The sequence below is a fragment of the Rhinolophus ferrumequinum genome, chromosome 11 (genome assembly GCF_004115265.2).
Source record: "Rhinolophus ferrumequinum isolate MPI-CBG mRhiFer1 chromosome 11, mRhiFer1_v1.p, whole genome shotgun sequence".
Taxonomy (NCBI): Eukaryota; Metazoa; Chordata; class Mammalia; order Chiroptera; family Rhinolophidae; genus Rhinolophus; species Rhinolophus ferrumequinum.
The window spans coordinates 9,026,914-9,036,630 of record NC_046294.1 but is presented as its reverse complement, the minus strand read 5'-3'; positions in this window follow the sequence as shown (position 1 = coordinate 9,036,630).

The window sequence follows — 9,717 nt, the reverse complement described above, 5'->3', positions numbered from 1 at the left end:
CAGCCAGCTCCGAGACCGCAAGCCAGTAAAAGCTGCTGCCGGAAGTCACCTCTGGGGATGCTATCTCAGCATCATTCTCTCCTGCCCTTCCCCCGCCGCTTAGCCCAGTCACGAGGGAAGGCTCACAAGGTCTCCAGCCGCCCGCTGTCTAGCCACCTTCTAGCCGGCAGGCAGGCGGAGAGGTGGTGGTGCACACTTGGCCTGGCAGACATGGATTTTCCTCACCAGGGGCTGGGCACTCGGGAGGGAGACCTTGGGCAAGCCTAGGAGTGCCTGTGTTGGGGGCTCTTCTTTTATCTCTGGGCCCTGTGAACCCCATAGGGCAGCCAGGGCTGGCCCTCCCAGTGAAGACTCCGCCATTTCCATGAAAACAACAGCCCAAGGGCTTTCAAAAGCCCCAGCTCTGGCCGCCCCTCCCTCCGCCAGCTGTGCAGGGTGTTTGGACAACTGGATGGAATGTTTTGCAGGGAGAGTTCTCCCTGGATCCCTGAGCTCAGATTTCAAGAGGGGGGGAGGAGAGGATGCTGGCTCCAGGGAGAGGGGAAGAAGATCAAGAAGTCAAATGTGGGCCTGGAGGTCCCCTTCTCAGGACTGACCAAGACATTGCCCACTCAGTCCCAGCATGGTGGGGAGCTGGAGTCAGGCTCAGGCTCCTGGAGCAAGGACAGGGCAGAGGGTGGAGGCAGCCGAATGCTGTCAGATATTTGGTGGGGCCAACCTGGTGAAGTCAGGCCCCAGGGACATTCTGGGCTCCAGGAGGGGCTGGACCAGGACAGCACTTCGGGAATGTTAAGCTTCCACGACAGAGATCATTCTACCTACCACCGCCCCCATTTTACAGGTAGGGCAGTTGGGGTCCAGAGAGGGCAGGACTTCGGCCCAGGCAGGTGTACAGCTGGGCTGGAATCCAGAGTTCCTGATCCTAGCTTGCTCGTCTCATGGTCCGTGCTGTCCCCGCCCTCACCCCCAGCCCCAGAGACATACATACCCTTGCTCTTTCCCAAATGATGACACAGGTGAGATAACCTACTCAAGGTTCACAAAGAAAATACAGACACTGAGCTTCCTGCCAGCATGTGGATAAGCGGTGGAGACCCTGGGAGCCAGGATTCATGCGCCATCTCCTGCTCTGGGGCCAGAGCCCCCCCGATTCCCCACCACAACTGCCCAGGGCTCTGAGAGCCTCTGAGTAAGACTGAGAAGTTCAAGTCCTAGATCCAACTGTATGAAAGATAGTGCGAGGCTCAGTTTACCCACCCTAAAATAGGATTATCCTTGTTCTGCTTGACTTACCATACTATGAGTACTGATCGTGAGGGCCAGTGTACCCCTTTGGAGACGTAAACATTTCCCAGTGAAAAAACCACTGGTGCTCACATGAAGAAAGGAGAGAGGAGATTCCTTTGGGTCCAAACGGGTGTGGGAATCCCACCACGGTGACTAAGGGCCTGGGCTGGCTTCTCCCAGGTGGAACCTGTTTGCCCACTTCCATCTCCCAAGTAGGAAAGCTCAGCCACATAATGGAGTTTGAGAACCAGTCAAAACTTCAGAGGCGGATGTGACTAGAGGGACAGTGTGGGGGTACCTTACTCTGTCCCTCTAGTCACATCCGTCCCTGAAGTTTTGACTGGTTCTCGAATTCCATTCCAAAATGGCAGAATGTGGAGTGGGCTAGGACCCTGCTAGGAGATGTACATTTGATATCAGACTTAATTCACTCTCACAGTGACCCACTGTGGTCCTTCATTGCCTTCTGTTTCCATGTTAAAGACGAGGGAACTGAGACTGGGAAAGGTTAAATGATTTGGCAACAGTGAACAAATGATGAAATTTGGATTTTAATCCAGGTTTTTCTGACTCCAAAAGCTCATGTTCTTATCCCTCTACCATTTACTCTCTCAGGAGGAAGAGTAAGGTGAGGCTTTTTTTGAGAAAGGAGGGCTTGAAGAAATAGCAGGATTTAAATATATTAGAAATCGAGGATGGGTATTCCATTCAGAGGGACCATCAGCAACAAAGGCTTGGAGGTGGGACAGAGCAGGGCACACACAGAAAGAAATGAACCCTTCACTTTGGCTAGAGCTCTAAGCTAATTTGGAAGACAGTAAAGAAAAGACTACATGGGCAGGCTTCAGATGAATCATGAAAAGCCTTGGAGGCAAGTTAAAGAGTTTGGACTTTATTCTAAAGGCTCCAAGGAGACTGCTAAACATTTTTGAGCAGGAGAGTGATGTGATCAGAGCCCTGCTTTGGGAAGATGAAATCGACAGTAGTTTGCATAGAAAATAGAAGAGAACACTTATCAACTATCTGCAGAGAGAAAGACTTTTCTAAACTTAGAAGCATTTGAAGAGACCTCAGAAGAAAAATCAATAGATCTGTTTACATTAAAATTTAAAATTTCTCTGTGTTCCTCCCTGCACCAAACAATAACCAACATTAAAAGGCAAATAGCCTGGGGAAAATATTCCCAGCAAATGGCAAAGTGTTAACATCTTGAATGTATAAAGAATTCACAAAAAACAATAAGAAAAACAGTAGGAGCCCAGTAAACATGTTCATTCATTCATTCAACAAATATGCAACAAATATTTAATGAACACCTGTGATATTAGTGGACAAGACAAAGTTTCTGCACTCATGAAGTATACAGTTTGGGGGATGGCTGTATAGAAGGCGTTCAGACATCTAATTACAACACTGTGTGACAGGTACAAGCATGGGAAGTATATCAAGCACCTCCTAACCTAGACTTGGGGTCTGGGAAATGTTCCCCAGGAAAGAGTCTGGGAGTGAGAAGGGGGACTATTGAGAGAGATGAGTCTGGGAAGATCACGCAGGGCTTTGTATACTAGGTAAGGAGTTCAAACTTTACACTTGAGGACAAAGGGGAGGCATTGAAGTGTTTAGGCAGGAGTGTAATGTGATCAGATTTACACATCAAAAACTGACATGTAAATGGCTCCTATGGATGTATGTGGAATGGGGTGGAGAATTCTGGTTCTAGTGACTTGGAGCATTGGGGAGCTTTCATGCTACAGCAAAAGAATAGCCCGTAAAGAGGCCACGATTCCTCGAGGCCTTGTTGTCTCCAACATCTCCACAAACCACTTCCTAACTCACAAAGGAAAGTGAGAATGAAGTTGGGCAGCTGGCCAGGAGGAGGAGGGACAGCTGAATCTTGGACCACTACGCTGAGCCAGGAGCCTCAAGGAGGCTGACGTTCCATGTCGATGGCACCCCCTGGCTTCTGGCAGAAGCAGATGCAAATAACCTATAGAGGAAAGTGTTCAACTTTAGGTATGAAGGATTGGTTAATATGGAGCAGTGAGCTCACAATTAGAGATCACTAGCACAGAAGGAGGCTCGCCACTGTGAGTACGTATCAGCTGGAACAACACACAACAGATTTACATTCTATAGGACTCCAGATATTCAGGTCCTTTATGCAACATAGAAAGGTTATGTATTAACTTCAGATGAATAAACAAGAGATTATCAAAAAGGACCAAGTAGATTTTTAAATGATCAAACGAAACACACACACACACACACACACACACACACACAGTTTTATATATTATATATATAGTTATATATGTATATATTTATTTATCTCCAAAAGAACATGTTAAATAGACTAGACACAGCTAAAGAGAGAATCAGAGTCCTGGAACATATGTCTAAGGAATTCATCAGAAAGCAGCACAGAGAGTCACACACAGAGATGGAAAATACGAAAAAGAAGTTTAAAAAGAGAGATAGAAAATAGACTTATAAGGTCTATAAAATCAAAGAATAGAAAATAAAGCATGGAGGGGAGGCAATATTTGTTTGGTACATACAGAGTTTCAATTTGGGAAGATGAAAAACATTCTGAAGATGGATGAGGGTGACAGTTGCACAACAATGTAAATGTACTTAATACCACTGAACTGTACACTAAAATGGTTAAAATTATTTTTAAAAAACATGCATCTGACTCACCTCAGCATAAGGATAAGGAAAGGTTGAGCTTGAAAAAGTTATGCTAAGAAAATACAGAACAAAAGAAATGTAGTATACCTATATTAATAACTGAACTTTAAGACAAGTGTCATTATTTTTTTTAATTAAAGTTTATTGGGGTGACAATTGTTAGTAAAGTTACATAGATTTCAGGTGTACAGTTCTGTAATACATTATCTATATCTCACATTGTGTGTTCACCACCCTGAGTCAGTTCTCCTTCCATCACCAAGTATAATTATTAAGGGTAGAGATGGCCAATATGTAGTAATAATAAAATAATGACAACATGAAGTAAAATAAAAGTTAAATTCATAGAAAGATATAGCAATTATAAATGAATGTATCTAATAAAATAGCCTGAAACTATTCAAGCAAAAATCATTAGAGCTATAGGAGGAAATTAGACAAACGTATAATTATGGTGTGAGGTAGCAACAATCCTCTCTTAATTATGAATAGATCAAGGAAACAACTTATCAGGAACTGGCAGAAACAGAGACCTCTAGCACTGGCAGTAAAGGCTAAAACATTGAGCTCTAGATCAAAGCTGACTGAGAAGCAATTAGATCTCTACATTTCCTCCCCTACTTCACGTCGCTGAGCAACTTCTTTCCAAGTCTCGCATAAGATTGGAAATTTATTCTCTGGAGATGGTAAAACAGAAAGCCTTTGAGCCAGTAGCTGACTAAAGGGATTAAGTGATTGCATACAAGTTGAAAACTGAGACTGCGCCCTCCCCCTTCCTCCATCCTCTTCCCTCACTTGGCAGCCAGAATAGTGGCAGTCAGACCTTAACCCTCCAGGAAGTGTGGGTTGGAAGAGCCTTCCCTGGGGATGCTGGCCAGCCCAAGAAGAAAGAACTGAAGACCTTAAGATTCGTGTTGCCCAAGGAATGCCCAGTAAGAACAACATAGCGTGAAGCTCAAAGTCAACATGCTTAGAGTCTCCCATCAATTTTCAAGCTGCCATTCTTAACAATGAGCAGACAACCAAAACTATTAGACAACTGAGAAGAACCTGTAACGTGAAAGAAATCAAACTAGTAAGCCGAATGAAAGCAACTTGCAAGAAACAGAGACTTTGTAGAGAAAAGAAAAAAACTCTATCATTAATATCCTCAAAGAGAGAAAACAAGTATTACATTCATGAAACAAGAGTGTGATTTTATTCAGAGAATAAACATTCAGAGAACAAAACATTCAGAGAACAAAAAGAACTCTTGGGAATTAATATTTTTTAGAAAACATCATGGCAGAAACAAACAATGCTGAAGAAGGGTTGGAAGACGAAATTGAGGGAATTACCCCTAAAATAAACAAACATAAAGAAATGAAAAATAAAGGATTAGAAAAGTGGAGTACAAATTTAGGGGGTTCAGTACCTGGATAACAAAGATTCCATAAAGAGAGGAAAGAAGAAAGTGGAGGGAATAAAGCATCAAATAAATAATTCAAGATAATTTCCTCAAACTAAAGGATATGATATTTCAAATTGAAAAGGCCCCCCCCCTTGTGCCTAACAGAGTCAATGAATTTACTAAGATGCATCAGAATATGATTTCAGGAAACTGGGGACAAACAGAAGATCTTACAAGCTTCCAGAAACACAAAGACAGTCACAAAAAAGGATCTGGAATCAGAATGGATTCGGACTTCTCAGCAGTGACACCAGAAGCAAGAAGAAAATGGAAGAATGCATGGGCGGCCGGTTGACACAGTAGTTAGAGTGCAGTGCTCATAACACCAGGGTTGCTGGTTTGATTCCCACATGGGCCAATGAGCTGTGCCCTCCACAACTAGACTGAAAACAACGACTTGACATGGAGCTGACGGATCGTGGAAAAACGCACTGCTCCCCAATTAAAAAAAGAAAAGAAAAGAAAATGGAAGAAAGCCTTCAAAATTCTGAAGGAAAATTATTTCTAACCTAGATTTCTATACCAGCCAAACTATCATTCAAGAATATATGCAAGGTCTCAAAAATTTTTAACTCTTACATACTCTTTCTCAGAAACGGCTGAAGGATGCACTCGAACAAAATGAAGAATAAACCAAGAAAGAAAACGCTTAGATCAGGAGACAGGAAGGCCAACACAGGACAAAAGGAAAAGGAATCTTCAGAATGATAACGAGGGCAGAGGCTGGGATCCTGTGAGGGCAAAGATAAGAATTAGTCCAAACTGGAGGAGAGAAGATCAAGAAGTTGGTATGATGAGGATAGTCATCACCATACCGTCTGCCTCTGTACGACTACTTTGAACCCATGAACTATTATTACAGGGTGTGGTCAACCAAAACAGAAGAGTAAGCCATAAGAAAGAAGGAGAATACAGGGAAACAAGGAACCTGACCCAGGAGAATGAGAAAGATTAGTCCAAGGATTAGAAGAAAATCCCAGGACAATGGCTACATAGCAGCACGGTGAGCACCAGCCCGGATAGAGAAGAATAATGGTCACTAGAAATGATGTCTCCATGGAAAGTCATTGGAACTGATAGATTAACGATGTGACTGAAGATATTAGAAAGTGTGGGAAGAATTAACAATCTGTACAAGAAAAACAAGACAATTGGTAACTTTAGGAAAAACCAAAAGTAGAAAATATAATCATAGCTTCTAAAACTCAGCAAAGAATGATATTTGAGTTGGCATAAAAATATAAAGGTCAAGTATTCCCTTAGTCCCTATTATTTTAACCTACAGTGGTACCAGATAAGTAAATTTTCATCTATCAAATAAAAAGTCAATAGATTGAATGATTAATAAAAAGTTGTCAGTCAACTTGTGTTATTTAGAGATATGAAGATGGATAAATTTCAGAAGTAACAACTAGAGGGGGACAGGAGGGGAGGAAGGGGTGCAGCAGAAAACTGCTGTATTTCATTATAAACCTTTTTGTGACTATTTGACTTTTTAAATTATATACATGTTACTACTTTGATAAAATCAAAATTAATTTTAAAAAGAAAAAGAGAAAACCACTCCAGCTCATTATAAGGCCAGAAACATAAGAAGAATAGTATGAGAGTGGAAAGTATAAGCCAATCTCATTAATAAACACAATGAAAAAGATTTTTAATGCAATATTAGCAAAGTAAACCCAGCAATGAGCACATAAGGATAGAGATATAGACAAATGAATAGAATTGAAAGTCCAGAAATAAACCCATACGTGTATTGTCAATTGATTTTCAACCATTCAATAGGGGAAAGAATAACCTTTTCAACAAATAGTGCATGGACAACTGGATATATGAATACAAAAAAAATGAAGTTGGATCTTTACCTCACACCGTATACAAAAAATTAACTCAAGCTAGCTCAAAGACCTAAATATAAGAGCTAAATCTATAGAACTCTTACAAGAAAACATAAGGGCTTCATGACCTTGGATTTGGAAACGGTATCTTAGGTATGACACCAAACACAAGCAACAAAAATTAAAATTTGATAACCTGGACGTCATCAAAATTTTAAAAATTGTGTATCAAATGACATTCTTAAGATGAAAAGACAACTCACAGAATAAAAGAAAATATTTGTAAGTCATATCATATATCATTTAAGGATCTAAAACCCAGAATATTTAAAGAAATCTTAAAACTCAACAATAAGAACATAAATAATTCAATTGAAAATGGGCAAACAGTGTGGATAGACATTTCACCAATGACGATATACAAATGGCCAATAGGCACATGGGAAGATGTTCAACATCATTTGTCATTAGGGAAATGCAAATCAAAACCATAATGAGATACCATGCACACTCACTAGGATGGTAGTATTAAAAAATTACAAAAGAAAAATAACAAGTGTTGCTGAGGATGTTGGGAAACTGGAACCGTAATACACTGCCAGTGGGAGTTTAAAATGGTGCAGCTGCTATGGAAAATAGTTTGGTAGTTCTTCAAAAAGTTAACCATAGAGGGGCGATTGGATGGCTCAGGGGATTAGAGCACGAGCTCTGAACAACAAGGTTGCCGGTTCGATTCCCACATGGGCCAGTGAGCCGCGCCCTCCACAACTAGATTGAAGGACAACGACTTGGAGCTGATGGGCTCTGGAGAAACACACTGTTCCCCAACATTCCCCAATAAAAAATAAAAATAAAAATAAAGTTAACCATAGAATTACCATATGACCCAGCAATTCTGCTCCTGGGTATGTTCCCAAAAGAACTGAGGACAGAAGTTTAAATAAAAACTTGTACAAAAATGTACATAATAGCCAAAAAAAAAAAAAGGAAACAACTCAAATGTCCAACAGCTGGTAAATGAATAAACAAATTGTGGTGTATCCATATTATTTATCACAAAAAGTAGCGAAGTGCTGATAAATACAACCTGAATGAACTTTGGAAACATTATGCCAAGTGAAAGAAGTCAGACACAAAAGGACAAATATAGTATGATCCCACTTATATGAAATGTCAACAATAGGGAAATCCATTGAAATAGAAAGCAATTTAATCGTTTCTAGGGGTTGGGGAGAAGAGTGAATGGGGAGTGACTATATAATTGGTACTGAGATTCCACTTGGGATGCTTAAAAATGTTCTGGAATTAGGTAGTGGTGCTGGTTGAATGAACTAAAAGCCACTGCATTGTACACTTAAAATGGTTAAAATGGTGAATTTTATAGTAGTATGTGACATTTACCTTAATATTAAAAAAAAAATGACTGGAATGAAATACATTAAAATAATAACTTTTGATAATATTTTTTTACTGCTTTGTATTTTCCTGTTTACAATAAACACATAGTACAATCATAAATTTAAATCTCTCTTGTCCTTGTCTGAAGGAAGCCTCTGAAACTTTCCTGTGCACACAGATCTCCTGTGGACTTTGTTAAAATGCAGATTCTGACTGAGTAGGTCTAGGGCGGGGCCTGAGAGTCTGCATTTCTAACAAGCTTCCAAATGAAGTTGTTGCAACTGGGCCCCAGACTTCTCTCTGAGCAGCCAGGTTCTAGAAGTCAGCAGCAGGAGGCCGGGGATGATGGAGCAATTCACTGAAGCTGAAGTGCCAGTACAGAAAAGACTGTTGCTCCTGGATGCTACCCGCCCCCTCCCTCTTCCCACAGGAGCCTATGTAGCGTAGGTCATACTTGTGGAAAAGGGGTGGAGTTGTGGTTGTCCAGGCAACCATGCCTCAGGCACCTGGAGGCAACCAGAGGCAGCTTGCTTGGTGGTCCTGTTGACCTAAGAGATGTCACCAACGTGGCTTACTCTCCTTCTGGCCTGCCCTTATGCCACTCGCTGCCTCTGCCCTGGGGTCTGTTCCACCCACCTGGCCACCTCCTGGGGAAGGCTCCCTGGAAACTGATGCACACTCTTAAGAGGAGGCTACCTGGTCCAACTCCCCCCGCCCCCAGCACAGGAGTCCCCTCCAGAGTGTGTCTGCCAGGTATCCGCACCCCAACCCCATGCTCAGCAACTAAGGGCCCGGCGGCAGTTTGCACGGTCCTTACTGTGAGGGCTTTGGACCAGGCAGACTTTGGTTTGAGTAGAGGCTCTGGCAAGTTACTTACCTTCTTCTCTGGGCCTTGACATCTACCTGTAATGGGTGGATAACACTTCCTACACCCCAGGGGTTTGCTCTGATGATGAGATGAGATCATTTCTAAAAATCGCTTAGTGCCCTGCCTGGTACCCAGTAAATGCTGAGGACAGTGGAGAAACAGTTGTTCCTTCTCTTCTTTCC